Below are 17,689 nucleotides of genomic sequence, written 5' to 3' on the forward strand. Positions count from 1 at the left end.
CCGTAGGAAAATGATTTTAGTCTTTTGCTAACTTACAAAGAAAACATCTTTCTAACCATTCAACATGAAAAGCGAAGCCCCAATGAGGCCATTCTTTTCACTCTTTACTGCTATTGTAGCTTTTATATAAAGACTGTATGAAACACAGAGAGAGAGAGAGAGCTTTGTCTGCTTCATGAAAAATCAGGAAGAAAAATATGACAGGGCATTTCATCACATAAAAATGCCAATAGAGATATAAACACAAATGGAAACTTATAACTCATGTTTTTATATCAGAAAATGCTGAATAAGAGAGAGAGAGAGAGAGAGAGAGAGAGCTTTACGGTCGTGATCCACATATTTTATGAAAACAAACACGAGTATAAAATGTGGCCTTGTCATTCAACCGAGAATAAAGCAATATGTGTTTCTGTGTGTGTGTGTGTGTGTGTGTGTGTGAGAGAGAGAGAGAGAGAGAGAGAGAGAGAGAGAGAGAGAGAATTTATGAACCATATTAAAAAAATGAAATTCAGAAAGATAATAGTTTCGACCAATAATTTTGAAGAAGCAAAATTTGAGACAGAGTATTATGATCAGTACCTTTTATGAAATCATTCAGAAAAAAAAAGTAAACAGCCTAAACAGCCTTTCCATCTGAAGAAGCAAAGTATTATGAGAGAGAGAGAGAGAGAGAGAGAAGCCTTCTTTAGTCTCTTCGTGAAGACAACGAACAGTGACTGAGAAACCTTAGAAGAAAGAATGTCTTATCGATTGGGGGGTAATTAGGTAGTTTTAAAAGTTAGGAATTATCATCGCTTATGGGGCTTCTTTTCCTTTAGATGTTTCTCCCTAATTCATGATTGGTTAGAAGTCATGTCTTCCTTCTTTGTATTTTACTTTATTCTCTTGTTAATCTGTTTTTTGGGTACATTTAGTCTTCCTTTGCATATTCGCTTATTAATCTGTTTTTGGAACATTTTATCTACCTTTTGGATGTTCACTTATTAATCTGTTTTTGGTACATTTAGCCTTCTATTCACTTATTAATCTGTTTTTGGTCATTTTAGTATTCCTATATTTATTCTTTTCAGCACATTAATAATTAAAATACTTCTTCATTCATTTTCGAGAGAAAAATTTCATTGATCATCAGTGTATGTAAATAACGTTGTTTTTGTTATTGACGTTGTTGGAAGGATGGTAATGACAATGATCAGAATATGACGAAAGAAAAACACTTGCAAAACGAGTAACGTTTATCCAGGTGTCTAGTGATTTCTCGTCGTGGCTTTTCATATTAATCTCTCTCTCTCTCTCTCTCTCTCTCTCTCTCTCAGACACACACACACACACACACAGGACAAGTTACGGTTAAAAACAGAAAGAGTCCTTTTTATAACAAATACACAAACATAATTATAAATTTTATATATATATATATATATATATATATATATATATATATATATATGTATATATATATCATATATATCATATATATATACACAAACACACACACATATATATATATATATATATATATATATATATATATATATATATATATATATATATATATATATATATATATATATATATATATATATACATACATATATGCTTTATATATATATATATATATATGTGTGTGTGTGTATTATATGTGAGTTTGCATGTAAAATATGAAAAGAAATTCGCGAATGAATATACTGACCAGCATAAAACCTAAAAGGTTTTGATGGTCTTCATGGCACACATATCCAATTTTTCATCAAGATCTTGGCATCTGTCATTTGGGAATTACCCACAAATTCGAAAAATTGCTCTCTTGCTCTGAAGCTGATAGAAATACTTAAAAGAAATACGTCCGGGATTCACTTCCGGGTCTGTCTCTGAATATGAATGACAATGTAATTAACACTTCACTGGATTCTGCCAAGAACATTTTTAGACATTATAGACAGCCATTAACCGGTGAATGTTTAATCTGCTGTCAACTTCGTTGGGATCACGGCTACTTAGTTTGTGCTCTTCACTCTCTTTTAAATGTAATTTTTTTTCACTGCTGCGTAGTTTGTGCCATTCAGTGTCTTTTAAACTATTTTTCTCGTTGTGCTTAGTTTGTGCTTTTCACTGTCTTTTCAACTTTATTATTTTTCACTGCTGCTTAGTTTGTGCTTTTCGCTGTCTTTTAAGCTTTATTTTTTTAAAACAACCCAGCGTCAAGTTTTTACATAAATGTTTTTCGTGCGTTGACGAAAGGTATCGTTCACCGGTAAAAGTATATATGACTGTATGTATTCATGTATGCATAAAAGTATTCGTGTATATGTTTGTTTGTTACCCAGTGATTCAGTCACGCAATTAGGTTGGAATTGCTTAAGGTTTCTATTTTGGCATGGTATAGACGTTAACAGAATTTCCAAAGATAAAAAAAAAAAAAAAACCCGCGGGGAAAAAACTGGTTAAAACGGGGAACAAAACGAGAGATGACGAAGATCGAGAAGAAATATTCGTCTTTTTTTTTTTTCTTCATAAAGGAACGTACAGTACAACGCAAGTAAAAAAAAATACATCTTTTTCCACCCCAAAAAATTACATGACCAGTCGAAAGAGATTGATTGCCAAAACATCATTTTTGCTCGATATTTTTTCTCCTCTTATATGGGGAAAATATCCATCTAGTCCTTTACAATTGAAGAGGAAGAGGAAGAGGAAGAGGAAGGGGAAGAGGAAGAGGAAGAGGAGGAGAAGAACGGAACCGTAATTAGATAAGGTGAGGTTAGTGAGGTTACGGGGAGGGAAGGGGGACATTGATCGCTAAGGGAACGGTGGGGGGAGGGGGAGAGAAGTCTTTGGTGAGGTTTGGAGGGTTGAGGGAGCCATCATAGCAAGAGCAATAACCTAGACGAGAACATCTGTTGGTTTTCGTACACAAGTGTTTTTGTCCCTTGCTCGCACACATGCTTCTGGATATTGGATTGGGCGTTTCTTTTGAACGGGTCTTTATTGGAGTCTTTATCGGAATGGGCGTTTCTAGAAACGAGACCTTGCTGAAAGACGTGTTTCTGTGGATGGCGTCGTTATTGGAAAGGGTGTTTTTTGTATGTTGTATCTTGACGGGAGTGGTTGTTTCTGTAGACCGGGTCTACAGTACGTTATAGGGTGTGTATCTATCTGTACCTCAGACCTTTCTTTATATCGTCGTCTTAAAACTTAATCGTTTTTTGTTAAATGTCTTTATAAATAAGATCTCCTTCGACAGTGGTGCTAATAAAGACCAGATCTTTATTGTAAGTTGTGCCTCTGTAGACTAGGTCCTTACTGGAAGTGGTGTAGCTTTGGATTAGATTTTTGGGCAAAGTATTTCTTCGTTAAATGTGTTTTTGACGGCGGGGGAATTCATTTAGTCCAGCTCTTAATAGAACGGAAGTTTCGTAGTAGGGTGGACATTTTTTGAACAGTGCTTATTGGAAGAGGTCCCCCCCCCGTGGCCTGACTCTTCATTACCCCCCACACACGAACTGAGCGGAGGTCATCATTTACTCGTGTGTGTGTGTGTGTGTGTTTTTCCATTGGAGACCTGAAAAGGTTGTTGATAAATTTGAATGAAGTTTTCTGTAATAAAGGGCTACTGACATAAGGAACTTTTGTGGTGGGAAGGGCTACTGGCCTAAGGAAATTTTTTGGGCGGACAGGCTATATGGCACTGACCTAAGGAAATTTTGTGAAAAGACAGCCTACTGACCCACGCAATTTAGTGGAGGGACAGGCTAATGGTCTAAAGAAATCTTGTAGGACAGGTTGCTGGTCTAAGGAAACTTTATTATGCTTCAAGATTAATTCATGTCTGGATCCATAGACGATGTTTTTTTTTTTTTTCATAATATTTACCAATTTCCTTCAGACTAGGTATAATTAGATATTTTGGATCGCGAATCACAGACTATCATTATTATAAACTTCCAAAGAGTGTTGGTCTCAGCCTGCCACAGCAGACCCTGCAGCAGAAACTGATCGTGATACAGAGCCAGTGATTTGTCATCGCCCTGGGTTAGACGCGAACCCGCGACATCTGAGTGGCATGCCACGACACTAACCACTATACCACCGGAGTAGCTATGATTGCGTGTTGCAGTTTCGTTGCCACACACATGCCAGGATCTTGATAGATAAATTCCTTCTAATATTTAACATGAAAGCTTTAACGCGTAAGATTTCATTTCACATGAAATCTGAAACTAACCCGATCTGATGATTAAGATAATGTGCTCATAGAGATTAGCGATGGAAGAAGGTTGTGTTCTCTGAGTATTTTTTATATAGCAAGATCCTCTATTATTTAGGTCCTATCGGGAGAGGTCAGAGGTGCTTCTTTACCCATTACAATCATTTGAAGGGTGTGTTTGTAGACTAGTTTTTAACTATCGGATAAGGGATACTTTTTTTTTCACATCAACGCTTCTCGTGGAGAAGGTTTTTTTTTGCAACATATATCTTCTCTGATAAGTTGTCGTCCTTATGGCCCTCGGAGTCCAACAGGGAGAAAAAATATTGCTCACGATATAGACGGTAGCACGACACTGACGAACTTGGAGGCAGAGTGACTGCATGAAAGAATCATCCTGGAAACATGTCAGTCATTCACTTGTCGTTCCAGAGAGAAGGAACGAGACACCAGAACAAATAACAGAGCGATAGGGGGGGAGAGAGAGAGAGAATTTTCCTTTTATTTATGTCCATATAAATACGAATGGAGAGAGAGAGAGATTTTTCCTTTTATTTATATCCTTATAAGTATGAATGGAGAGAGACAGAGAGAGAGATTTTGTCCCTCTTATTCATATCCTTATAAATTTGAACAGAGAGAGAAAGAGAGAGAGAGAGAGAGAGAGAGAATAAAAGATAAATAAAGGGGCCGGATTGTACCAGCACCATCTGAGAGGCAGAGAAAAGCTGTAGCAACAGCGAGAGAGAGAGAGAGAGAGAGAGAGAGTCTAGACAGCGTCTGAGAGGAGAGCAAATGAGAAAGACCTCGGAAAGAAAGTAAAGGTTTTTCTACGGAGCGTCTAGGGGAAGGAGCGAAAGCGAGCGAAACGTGGGGGGCAAAAGGTGTATCTGGAAAGCGTCGTCCATGAAAGCCAGACGGATGGACGGACGGCCAGACACGCAGAGTTTAGTTGGATCAAAGGCGATTTTGCCAGCTGTGCGTGGAGCGTAAACCATGCATGCAGAGTAACCTTGACCGAACTCAAAAATACCTGGAAAAATATCCCTTTGATTTCGGCGGTTCTCCTTATCTTTATTTGGCTGGAGTCGTAGTTTGTATTTTCGTTTTCAGGGTTAAAAATACCTAATGGTATGACACCATACACAGATTGGTGTATATGATTTATATATATATATATATATATATATATATATATATATATATATATATATATATATATATATATATATATATATATATATATGTATGTATATACAGTATATGTGTGTATAATAATATATATATATACATATATATATACATTCCTATATATTTAATATATATATATAATACATTTTTTCATATATTTGCATTTTTCATTCTATATACATATATATATATATATATATATATATATATATATATATATATATATATATATATATATATATATATACATGCATGTGTGTGACATTATGTTAAAGTATGTAGTTGCATGTGTGCAAGTATTGGAATCTTATGGAATAGAAATACAGAACAACCAAAGTACAAAAAGGGTAAAAAAAAAGATAAAGAAGCAACCACAGCGAAAACATTCCTATAAAAAACATAGAGGAAATAGCTGTAAACAAAAATCAAAATCTTCATCCTGCAAGCAAATACGTTATTAAAAAGAAAAAGAATGTGAGTCAAAAATAGAAAAGTATTGATAGTTTAGGAATGTTGTTTTAGCAATAATGAAATTCATTTTATTTCGTCTGGAAACAGCATTTGAACTGATGTGTTTGACATAATTAATATGATTCGTAATCGACTATATGGGATGTGTTTTGCCAGAAACTGTGTGGAATTCTGGATAACGAAGATTCCAGTGTATAAAATACACTTTCAAATTCATTGTATCTGATTGTGTCGTTGCAGCTAATCTGTCTTTGAGATTTCAGCTAGTCGAATTGCTATAAGTTAATGTATACTTATAAACTTCCTTTAAATATATATATATATATATATATATATATATATATATATATATATATATATATATATATATATATATATATATGTGTGTGTGTGCATATTTGTTTGCCCTGTGACTAAATTGTAGCCCACAGCTCTCGGCTCGCGTTCGCTAGGTCCGTGATTCACTTAAGCCTATACCCCGAAAGTCCAATCATCTGTAAATGGATACCAGTATCTGCTGGGGTCACTTCATTGGGCGGGGGTCTTGCAGTTTCATGCATAAAGACTTTCTAAGAAACAGGAGGGCTCTACCATTTTGACATCAATCCTTCCTTAAGGTAAAAAAAGGTAGAAAATACTCTCTCTCTTTATATCCACATACACACACACACACACACACACACACACACACACACACACACACACATATATATATATATATATATATATATAATATAATGCAAATATATGTCCGTGTTCTTATACTTGCGTGGGTGTGTGTATGTTCTGAGATGATGTTGCTTGCAACTTGTGCTTTTTGATATACACTTAAACATTGCGCTGAAAAGTTCATATTTCCTACCGCATGTAAAGTTAGCCGAAATAAATGCAACCTAAGCTTAGAGATTGAATGATCAAATTATGATTAAAGGAAAACATAAACGAATTATTGCTAGCGAACTAACGATCTGTCATGTCGATGAATTATATACGATTTTAAATTGTTTTGTTAATTTAATGAAAACAAAGGGAATTTTCAAAGGCCAAGTTTTCCTTCACCTTTTAGCACGTTGGTGTTGAAATTCACAAAACAGACAATTATTGGTGGCAAATTGTCGTAGAGAAATGTGTTACTGGAGTGATGACCATGCCTTACGTCAACTCTTCTCCATTGTTAGAAAACAATATTGCCACTTGGGGCTAAGCTTTTAAAGACTCCGTAGGAGGGTAGTGCCTTCACTGCACCTTATGCGGTGCACTGTAGGCATCACTTAAGGTTCTTTGCAGCGTACCTTGGGCCCCTAGCTGCAACCTCTTTCGTTCCTTTTACTGTACCTCCTTTCATATTCTCTTTCTTCCATCTTACTTTCCACCCTCTCCTAACAGTTGATTCATAGCACAACTGCTTTGAGGTTTCCCTCATGTTACACCTTTCAAACCTTCTTTACTTGCAGTTTCCCTTTCAGCGCTGAATGACCTCATATGTCCCAGTGCTTGGCCTTTGACTTAAACGCCATATTCAATTCAACATGTTTAAAGATATAAGAAAAAGGGCTCGTTTCATCTATCACAAGATCACGTGTACTCAAGACATTTTGCAGGTTCCTCACGTGACGCCCCGTGTGCGCTTGCGCATAAATAACCATCTTGAAGGTAAAGATAGCATAGGAGAAAAAATACATGTCAGAGAACTTAAGCCATTTTAAGATTTAAACAAGTAGAAAATGCGCCGAAGCTTCTTCGGCGCAGTCGAGTTTTCTGTGCAGCGTATAATGCTGTATGAAACTTCAGACACGGCCCTTGAAACTCTTAGCTGCGGCCCATGAAACTTTCAGCCACGGTCCGGAGGTGGCCTGTGTTGTTGGTACCTATAGCGATGCCAGCCGCACGATTATGACCAACTTTAACCGTAGGTAAAATAACAACTACTGAGGCTAGAGGGCTTCAAATTGCTATGTTTGATGGTTGGAGGGTGGATGATCAACCTATCAATTTGCAGCCCTCTAGCCTCAGTAGTTTTTAAGATCTAAGGACGGACAGACAAAGCCATCTCAATAGTTTTCTTTTACAGAAAACTAAAAATCAATGCGAAACAAGAAGTAAATGACGTTCATTGGTTTTCCAAACACTTGTTAGAGCAGTTGAGTCAGCTTTCGCGGACAGCAGTTGCTGCTTGAACATGGTTAGTGTTCGCAAGCTGACTCACACAAATTGCTTGAAGTTATAAGTAAAAGGCATTAGTCATGCGAACAGAATGGTTCTGCCAGTTCAAATAATTATCAGGAAAAACTGATTGGACAGCTGAATATAAAGGATAAAATAGATATTAAGTAGATAATATATTAATTAATAGAAATGGAGTTTCTTCTTTTGTTTCACATGTTATATGTTAAATCTCTCTCTCTCTCTCTCTCTCTCTCTCTCTCTCTCTCTCTCTCTCTCTCTCTCTCTCTCTCTCTCTCTACCATATCAATAAACAACAAAATAAAAAAAAAAGTTAATAGTTGAAGTGGCCTTGAAAATTAGCTTGTGGGTGTGCCCGTTCTTTTCACTTCCAGACTTCTAAAATGTCGCCTTTCTTCATCTTTAACTTCTAGAATGAGATTCCATCTAATTCTGCACAGCTGCTGATTCTAACCTATCTTGCATGATACACGCCCAGCGCAAGTTAGTATCTTAATGGCGAGATTATACATTTATAGTTTTCTAAAAACAAAACTATGTGCCGGCTTTGTCTGTCCGTCCGCACTTTTTTCTGTTCGCACTTTTTCTGTCCGCCCTCAGATCTCAAAAACTACTAAGACTAGAGGGCTGCAAATTGGTATGTTGCCCATCCACCCTCCAATCATCAAACATTCCAAATTGTAGCGTTCTAGCCTTAGTAGTTTTTATTTTATTTAAGGTTAAAGTTAGCCATAATCGTACTTGTAGCTCCGCTATAGCTACCAACAACACAGGCCACCACCGGACCGTGGCTGAGTTTCATGGGCCGCGGCTAAGCGTTTTATGGGCAGTGGCTGAGGCCACCACAGGACCGTGGCTGAGTGTCATGGGTCGCGTCTAAGAGTTTCGTGGTATGTGGCTGAAAGTTTCATCCAGCATTATACGCTGTACAGAAAACTCGATAACTCCGAAGAAACTTCAGTGCATTTTTTACTTTTTTTTTTGGCAGCCGCATATTACCAATGTTCCTTCCATTCTGGAGTCTCAGAATAGCAAAGAGATGCCGTGACACAGTAACGAGGCGAAAGATAATATCTTCCGCGGATGAAGGCATTTTCACAGCATCCCTAAAGGATGATATGTAACAATTAGTGTTTGTGTAACTCAGCTTATTCGCTCATAAGAAGAGCGTAAGGCTTACTAGATGTCGTCCATGGTTATGAGGAACCGTGCGCTGCCGCCCAAAATTAAAGAGGTGGACATTATGTCTGTTGTATAGAAAATAATGCTCAGAAGCAGGTAACAGTTGCTTGGTGAGGTTATTTTTATTTTTATGATGATAATAATAATAATAATAATAATTATTATTATTATTATTATTATTATTATTATTATTATTATTATTATTATTATTATTATTATTATTATTATTATTTAAAATGTACTTACAAAGGAAAGGGGCAAGAACGCAATATAATTGTGTGATGTTGAAAGCATTCGCAGTAACATACCTTAGCATTTTCAAAGCAACATACGTACATGCAAGGTTTTATATGGTGATGTGAATTCAAAATTAAGTTGTAAAGGTCATCACAAAACGTGGCTTTTAATGATAACGGATGTATGGGTCTGAATAGATTAATAGAAATTATAATTTTACATGATCCAGCTACCTTTTTTGTTGAGGGAAAATCGCTCTAATAACACTATTCAGAAACGTCAGTTTGCAGGCTTGTTCGTGAACAACATATAATTATATTAATCGTTTATACCGTCTCATTGTAAACTTAAAAGTAATAATGGCAAGTGTAAGGATTAATGGGCATTGTACAACAAAAGTATCCTATTATGATGTACATCTGACTCCTAGCAAGCTGACATTTTATCGTGCCAAGGTGCTGAAGGAAATTCTCAGCTCACAAGGAACAGGAACGGAAGGCATAACTAATTTGAATTTTGATATCCCTGCAGGACAAACAAAAATGTCCATTTTGTTAGAAGAGCTACTAAGAGATTTTAAATTTCACCGTCAAAAATTTGCAGTTCACTCACAGCAAGAGGTAGGAGGCGTTGCGTTCCCATTCCTGGAAAATTGTGGAAGGCTCTACCTTCCGGTGTTATGGAAGTGGATGCTGGGAAGGTCGAGAGATGCTTTAATGCTTTTTGAAGCTTCTTGCTCCTGTCTTTTGATGTAATAATTTTTTGTTGCTCTCAGTATATTTATGGGATTTTGTATCTGTTAACTCCGTTCGTTGTATAGCTGCCTGATCATTTATTTGTTTATTGTTTGGTTATTTATTGGATCTCTATATTTTATTGTAGGGCTAGGCTGCCGACACCCTTTCTTTTCCCGGATTTTTCTCATTCTCATTATTAGAAAGCAAGTAACATTTTTTGGCTCCTTCCTTAAGCATACACAAAAATTGTGAGGAAATAATACTAGCGGTGATAAATCGAAGAAGAAAATGGGAGCTTTCTAAACGATGCTAAAAATGATAAAATCTTGCTGAGACATATAAAAATAGCGTTATAGCCCAAGATGGGCTATAACGCAGAGTCGGACGGTGGATACGCCATAATCCCAGCGACGAATCCGGGATACTACTTGCATCTCCTCCCCCACGTGAATCATTTCATTCGAGCGACGAGACATTTGTCATAAATGCATCCACCCTCTCTCCTTCCAGATCCCCCACCCCCACCTCCGCATCAAATCCCCAACAGTAACCACCACCACCACCCCCGCAGCGCGCACGCCGGGGAAAGCATCCTTTGTTTACCTTATGCCATACGGTCTCTGTTTCAGCTGACCTTTGTTCGTCCTTTGCGTACCCTCTGACCTTTTACAGGCCGTAATCAATAATCTAGCGTTATACGCTTGTCCTTGTGCGTGTGAATTGAAAATGGCCTTTTTTTTTTTTTTTTCCTAAATGGGTGACATGGGACTTAGTACTCATTCGGGTGAATTGAAAAATTTCCCTTGCTTTCATTTTCTTGCGCGCTGTGAGTGAACTGACATTTTGTAATACAAAATCCTTGTACTACAGAAAAGGAAGTTTCTTTAGTACTTTTAGAATGAACTGGAAGCTTTCTTTTTCTGCATTTTTTCATACCCTGCCAGTAGAATTGATTTTTTAATGTCCTTGTACGACTGAAGATATTTTTTCCTGCTCTAAAACAGAAAAGGGAATTTCCTTGAATAATTTTATAAAAGCATTTTCTTACCCTTCTTTGGTCTGTCTAAGCTTAAAGTGATGGATATTTATTTGGTTTTACTTTTTTGGGCCATTGTGATTGCAGTGGAAGAGTACTAATTTCTCTTTATCAGTGCATCGGATATTCTTGCCTTCCTACGAATGAATTAAAATGAGGTTTTATTTCTTCAGTGAGTGAAATGAAAACATTTTTAGCACTACTCTCAGTGACTTAAGAGTGTTTAGTTCCATTTCAAAGGTGTAAAATGATAATTCCTTTTCTTGTTATAAGTGAATTGCAAGTTTTTAATGGTGAAATTAAAAATACTCTGGGTAGCTCTTCTAGTGAAGTGGATATTTTCGTGTGTCCTACAGCGGTATAAGAAATTAGAAAAAGGTATGCTTTCCATTTCTGCTCCCAGTGAACTGAGATTTTTCTTGTCCCTACGAATAAACTTAACTTTTGCCTTTTGCGATAATTTTGGTTTTCTGTAAATGGAAACTATTGTGACGGTTTTGCCTGTCACTCCGCACTTTTTCTGTCCTCCCCCAGATCTTAAAAACTTCTGAGGCTACAGGGCTGCAAATTGGTATGTTGATCATCTACCCTCCAATTATCAAACGTACCAAATTGCAGCCCTCTAGCCTGAGCAGTTTTTATTTTATTTAAGGTTAAAGTTATCCATAATCGTACTTTTGGCACCGCTATAGGTACCAACAACACAGGCCACCACCGGCGGACTGTGGCTAAGTTTCGTGGGCCTCGGCAGTACAGAAAATTCGATTTCGCCGAAGAAACTTCGGCGCATTTTTTACTTGTTTTTCATGTCATTAGGTGAATTCAAATTTTCCTTTGCTTCTTTAATGGTGAATTGAAAACTTCCTTCGCTCTCTAGCGGGTGAAATTGAGATGTTCTATTAGTGAAAGGAGAATGTGCGCATGTCCTCCAAGCGAATGAAAATGGCCGTCGACTGGGTGAAATTTACTTTTACTTATGCTGTTCTATAAGTGAAATCAAGTTTTTCTTTTGCGAGTCTATGAGTTAAATGAAAAACTTCATGAAGCATTCAGGTGGATTAAAATTTGTCACCCCTGTATGAGAAAAATAAAAAATTTCCATTTTTTTCTTTTTTTGCTAGTAGAATGAAAACTTTATTCATATTCAATGATAAAAATTAACATAGTCCTTTGATCTTCTGTGGGTGGAATACAAATTGTCTTATCATTCTGGGGTGAAATATATTGTTATCTTCTTTTATAAGTAAGACCAATTTTTTTTATCATTAAGTGAAATGAAAATTTCCTGGAGTCATTCTCTAAGTAAATGTAAAGATTTCCGATAACGCTCTACAAATTAACAGAATTTCGAGTTTCTGTCTGCGAATTAAACAAGTAAAAAATGCGCTGAAGTTTCTTCGGCGCAGTCGAGTTTTCTGTACATGGTATAATCAAGGTCACCGAAAATAGATCTATCTTTCGGTGGTCTTGGTATAATGCTATGTGAGCCGCGGCCCATGAAACTTTAACCACAGCCCGGTAGTGTCCTGTCCTATATCATTGCCAGACGCACGATTATGGCTAACTTTAAATTTAAATAAAATAAAAACTACTGAGGCTAGAGGGCTGCAATTCGTTATGTTTGATGATTGGATGGTGGATGATCAACATATCAATTCTAGCCTCAGTAGTTTTTGAGATATGAGGGCGGATAGAAAAAGTGTGGACAGAAAAAAGTGCGGACGGACTGACAAAACCGGCACAATAGTCCTCTTTTCAGAGAAGTAATAAAAATGGTCATGAATCCCCTGACGAATGAATTGAAAATTTTTTTATCTTTCAAGTGTAAATTGAACTTTTCTACAGGTGGAGAATACAGTCGACTTTGAGAAACTGTAAAAATGTATTGTTTCTCTTGTATGTGACCCTCACCTCGAGCGACAAAGAATAGTGTATCCTACAAAAGTCTCTCTCCGAACAGCAGTGTTAGTCTTTGTATTCCTCTCTGACTTTTTCTTGTTTACACTATTGTCCTTGGTTAAAAAAAAAAAAGTATATATATCATTCCTTTATAAAGTTGTTTTAATGGCAAAAATATTATTTCTCCATACCATCACTTCGAATGAAGAATAGTAGTTTTTTAATTTTTACAAATGAATGATTTTCCCCCATCGAACCCCGCCCGCGAGTGAGGACAAATATCATTCCTCTCGGCAACTCTCCCCTCGATCAAGTGAAACATTATTTTCTTTATGCAGTTCTATGCTCCGAGGGAATCTGTACAGGTTCAGTCTTTAGTATGATTTAAAAACAAGAACATTACTGTTTTCTCCAGGCAGCCCTCTCTCTGATTAAGTAAAAGTATTATGGCTTTCTGCAACCTTTTCTTCGACAGAATTAAAACAGATTTCTGTCCGTGTTCGAAACCGCATTCGGTTGGGTATATGTGATGTTTTTTCTTTGTAACCCTCTTGCCGACTGAAGACTGAATACAAAGTATTTCTCTCCGTAATCTTAGCTTCGATTGAAGGTGGATCTTCACTTTGTAACTCTCTTTCCGATTGGATGAGAGTGTTATTTCTTCTTGCAATCCTTTTTCGCTTGAACTGGTGTTACTTGTCTTTGTAGCACCCTTCTCGGTAAAATAAAAGTGTTATTACTTCAGTCTTTAACTATCTCTTCTGTTGAATAGCGTTGGTGTTTGTAACCCAGTCCTTGACAGAAGTGATGATTTTTAGTTTTCAGTAAAAAAAAAAAAAAGAAAACTACTGAGATGGCTATTTGTCTGTCCGTCCGCACTTTTTCTGTCCGCCCTCGGATCTTAAAAACTACTGAGGCTACTGAGGCTAGAGGGCTGCAAATTGGTATGTTGATCTCCACCCTCCAATCATCAAACATACCAGATTGCAGCCCTCTAGCCTCAGTAGTTTTTATTTGATTTAAGGTTAAAGTTAGCCAAGATCATGCGTCTGGCACCGCTGTAGGTACCAACAACACAGGCCAACACCGGGCAGTGGGTGAAAGTTTCATGGGCCGTGGCTGAGAATTTCATGTGCCGCGGCTGAGAGTTTCATCAGCCGCGGCTGAGAGTTTCATACAGCATTATAAGCTGTACAGAAAACTCGATCGCGCTGAAGAAACTTTGGCCCATTTTTTACTTGTTAGTCTTTGTATCCATTTTCGTCTATTGAGTAAAGTTGCAGCTTCACCTACTAAAACCATCAGCGATTAAAATTAAGAATTATTAACCGCTGTAACCATCTCTTCCATTGAATAAAGGTGGTGTTTCCCTTTCAAAGCCTCTCCTCGATTGAATATGAGTATTGTTTCTCCGTGTAATCCTTTCTTCGAATGAAAGATTTCTTTCTTCTCCGGATCTCCATCCTCAGTTGCATAGCAGTACTATTATTATCCATAACCTTCTCATCGATTGTATGAAAAGATTATATCTCCGTAACCTTTTCATCAGTTGAAAAAAATTTTAATTTCTCTGTAACCCCTTCTTCAGCGAACAAAACGTGTTGCTTCTGCCCCTAGCCCTCTTTTCGATTAATTGAACGCATGGCATCTCTGTGTAACCTTTCCATTGATTGCTTAGAATGATTAATTCAATCTGTTACCCTCTCATCAGCCAAGAGAGAAAACTGAATGTATTCATTCGGCTGAATGAATACAATTCCTTGAAGCTGTAGTGTTTATCTCAGCATCCCTCGCCCGAGGTAAAATAAAAAAAAAGAAAAATAGCTCTTTTTCTGTCATCATCTCTTCGAGTGGAACAAACGCAAAAGGGATCTCTCCCTGTAACCCTCTCCTCGAGAAAAGAATAAAGTATCTCTCTGTAACGTAATCCCCTCCCACTGCTGGTACGCCAACTGGTTTATCCCCTCCCGCCCCCACTCACCCACCCAAAGCGGATTTCTTAAAACCTTTGTTTTGCTCTTCAGCACAACGAAGCAATGCGTGAGTGACAAACGGCCATTTTTCCCACCGGGAAATAGAGAGGAGTTTGAAAGAATTCGGAAAACTAATGAGAGAAGTCGATCTAGAGAAAACAGAAAAGGGCGGGGCATACCCACACCCTGTTTCCCGAGCAGCGAAGATCTCCACCTGTAGTTTTTGTCTTGTTAAGGTGATGTTTCTTTTATGTGGCATTTTATGGAGGTTGCAGGAGTGAACTACTGCTTCAGTTCCATTTAGAGAAGGAGGCGATGATTAGCTTACATAATCAAAGACGAGGAAGGAATGGGCTATTATATTTTTTTAAGGGAATATCAAGTTTTATTTAATTTTGCATTTTTTTGCGGAACAAATTTTTAATATTTCTGCAGAAAATATTTGCTTTTCCTAATGAATTTACTAGGGTATGTTATGCTGGAAGACTGGTGGTAGGGAAAGTGTAAGTAGAATTTACAATCATAATTTAATTACATGGAAGTTCTTATGGTGATCTGTAAACCCCAGTGAGTAGTAACAGAAACAGCGAATATAATCTATTCGTTTTGTGCATGATTGCGCCACATTTTATGTTAGGGAAGTTTTATATACTTTGCATTTTCATGAAGATAGGTAAATAGATATATAAGTAAAAGTTTTTCACATGAGAGAAACCGCTTACCACTTCCTAGGCAGATACAGTGGATTAGTAAAGTCCCAAATACTCCAGAACCACATTTATTTCTTCTGTGTTTCCATTTCCGGAAACAAGCCATCACGAGACTCGACGCGTGCTTCATAAACAGGACCGAGAGGAAAAGAATAAGAAAAGAAGAATAAGCATTGATTCGTGTAAGATGTTCTTCGGTAGCGAGGTTATCCCGAATAAGAGCAATTGGCAACTCGACTTCCAGCGTTCCAGCAGCTCTGGAGTCCCGACACTGTTCCAGAGTGCCAGCCAGTGTGCGCTGGACTGTGTTCGAGGTTGTATGTTCCATCACTTCCGTTGCACGAACGTATGGAAGTGCGCAAACCCCCAGTCGATAAGGTCGGCATTTTACAAAGGCCATCGTACGAAACGTTTCCCCTATACCTTGTATTAAGACCTCGAGCAGAGAGCAAACGTTATATGTCTCTTTCAAACGTATTCGAGGATCATGCTTAGTGAACATTTGTAGTGCATGTGTTTGTTTGACAATGACAGAGCACTTGCAGTGAGACATTTCGCCTGATGATAAGGAAAAAACGCACTCCAGTGATAAGAAACATGATGCCTTTCCAGTGCCACTCGGTGCCATGAGTTCTTTGCTTTTCGTTGACACGTTGGGAATTTACACAGGTGCTTGGTATCACCTCTGTGTGTTTCTGGTTTTAGTTCATTCGGTATACCACCTAATATCTTGCATCTCTCTCGTCCACCTAAGTTCGGTGTTCTTGTACCGGTCTACAAAACGCCCTTGACAATCCTTCATTCATGAATTAATACAATCACGCAGTCCTCTGTAAATACGTATTTTTATGTGCCCTGTGTATGGATGAATCATGTCGGGAAACGCAATGATCAGCTTACAGCAATGTGTAAAAACGTGCTTGAATGCAAACGTACGCCAGATACAATCATACTATTGTTATCTTTCGGTGCTTTTGATGCATGTGTACTAGCTATCAAAACAACGTAGATGCCATAAAGAATAACAATTAAGAAGACCCTCGAGTATAGCATTTTGCTTTGTTTGTTCTCAACTGTTTGATGTTAATCTTGCCAAGCTTATTTGCTAGAGGCTGATCGATTGACCTGCAACAATCTGGCGTCGCTGTTCTTGGTTGCTGATTATTCAGTCTACACAGGGCCCATTTTATAGTAGTTGTTATTGTGAAGGATTTACTAAAAACACGGAATGAAGGATTTTTTTAGATAACTCTCATTCATTCAAATATAATTTTTATTATTATTTTTTTTTAGAATGTAGAGGCTAAAAGGGTGTCAGTCCAGCGCTGATCTGTAGCTCATATGAAAAGGCAGAAAAGAAAGCTATGGGTAGAGAAGAGTTGGCAGTATATTGCCTCTTGTTTAAAGGAAGGATATATTGTCCTGGAGTTATCCTACCTATAAAACTTAGGTGTGTGAGGGTTCATTGTCTTCCTTTCCCTCCATACTTCCAAAAACTTAAATTTTTATTTAGTTTTCATTGAGAGAACCGCTGGTGCAATAACTCTGCGAAAGAGTGAGGTATTATATCTTTATAATTATTCCACGTCCAATTTTTAGATTTTTTGAGTCCTAAGTTATACTGAATATGGCATCATTAGGTTGCCTCCCATTCCCTATCATCCTATGGCTTAAAATTCCGCCTCCGTGATTTTTCATTAAAATTCCAACTGAAACAATAGCTGACTGAGTGATTGTAAAGGATCTGACGTCACAGTTATAAATTTCCGTCTCTGTCGTTTTTCATAAAAATCCCTACTGAAATAATAATTGACTGAGTGATTGTAAAACATCCGAGTTCACAGCTGTTGTGGTCATTG

General features: G+C 37.4%; 1 protein-coding gene across 2 annotated transcripts in view; it reads left to right on the plus strand.

Annotated features, from left to right (window-relative positions):
- The window catches only part of LOC136832230 (uncharacterized), a 304,198-nt gene that overhangs the window by 21,089 nt on the left and 265,420 nt on the right, over positions 1 to 17,689 (plus strand). The window contains exon 1 of one of the 2 annotated variants that reach the window (XM_067093077.1): positions 16,121 to 16,208. The exons of the other annotated variant lie outside the window; for it this stretch is intronic. The gene's annotated coding sequence lies outside the window, so the exon portion shown is untranslated. Of the gene's footprint in view, positions 1 to 16,120; positions 16,209 to 17,689 lie in introns of those variants that run through there. 2 annotated transcript variants of the gene reach the window in all.

The sequence above is a fragment of the Macrobrachium rosenbergii genome, chromosome 49 (genome assembly GCF_040412425.1).
Source record: "Macrobrachium rosenbergii isolate ZJJX-2024 chromosome 49, ASM4041242v1, whole genome shotgun sequence".
NCBI classification, from domain to species: domain Eukaryota; kingdom Metazoa; phylum Arthropoda; class Malacostraca; order Decapoda; family Palaemonidae; genus Macrobrachium; species Macrobrachium rosenbergii.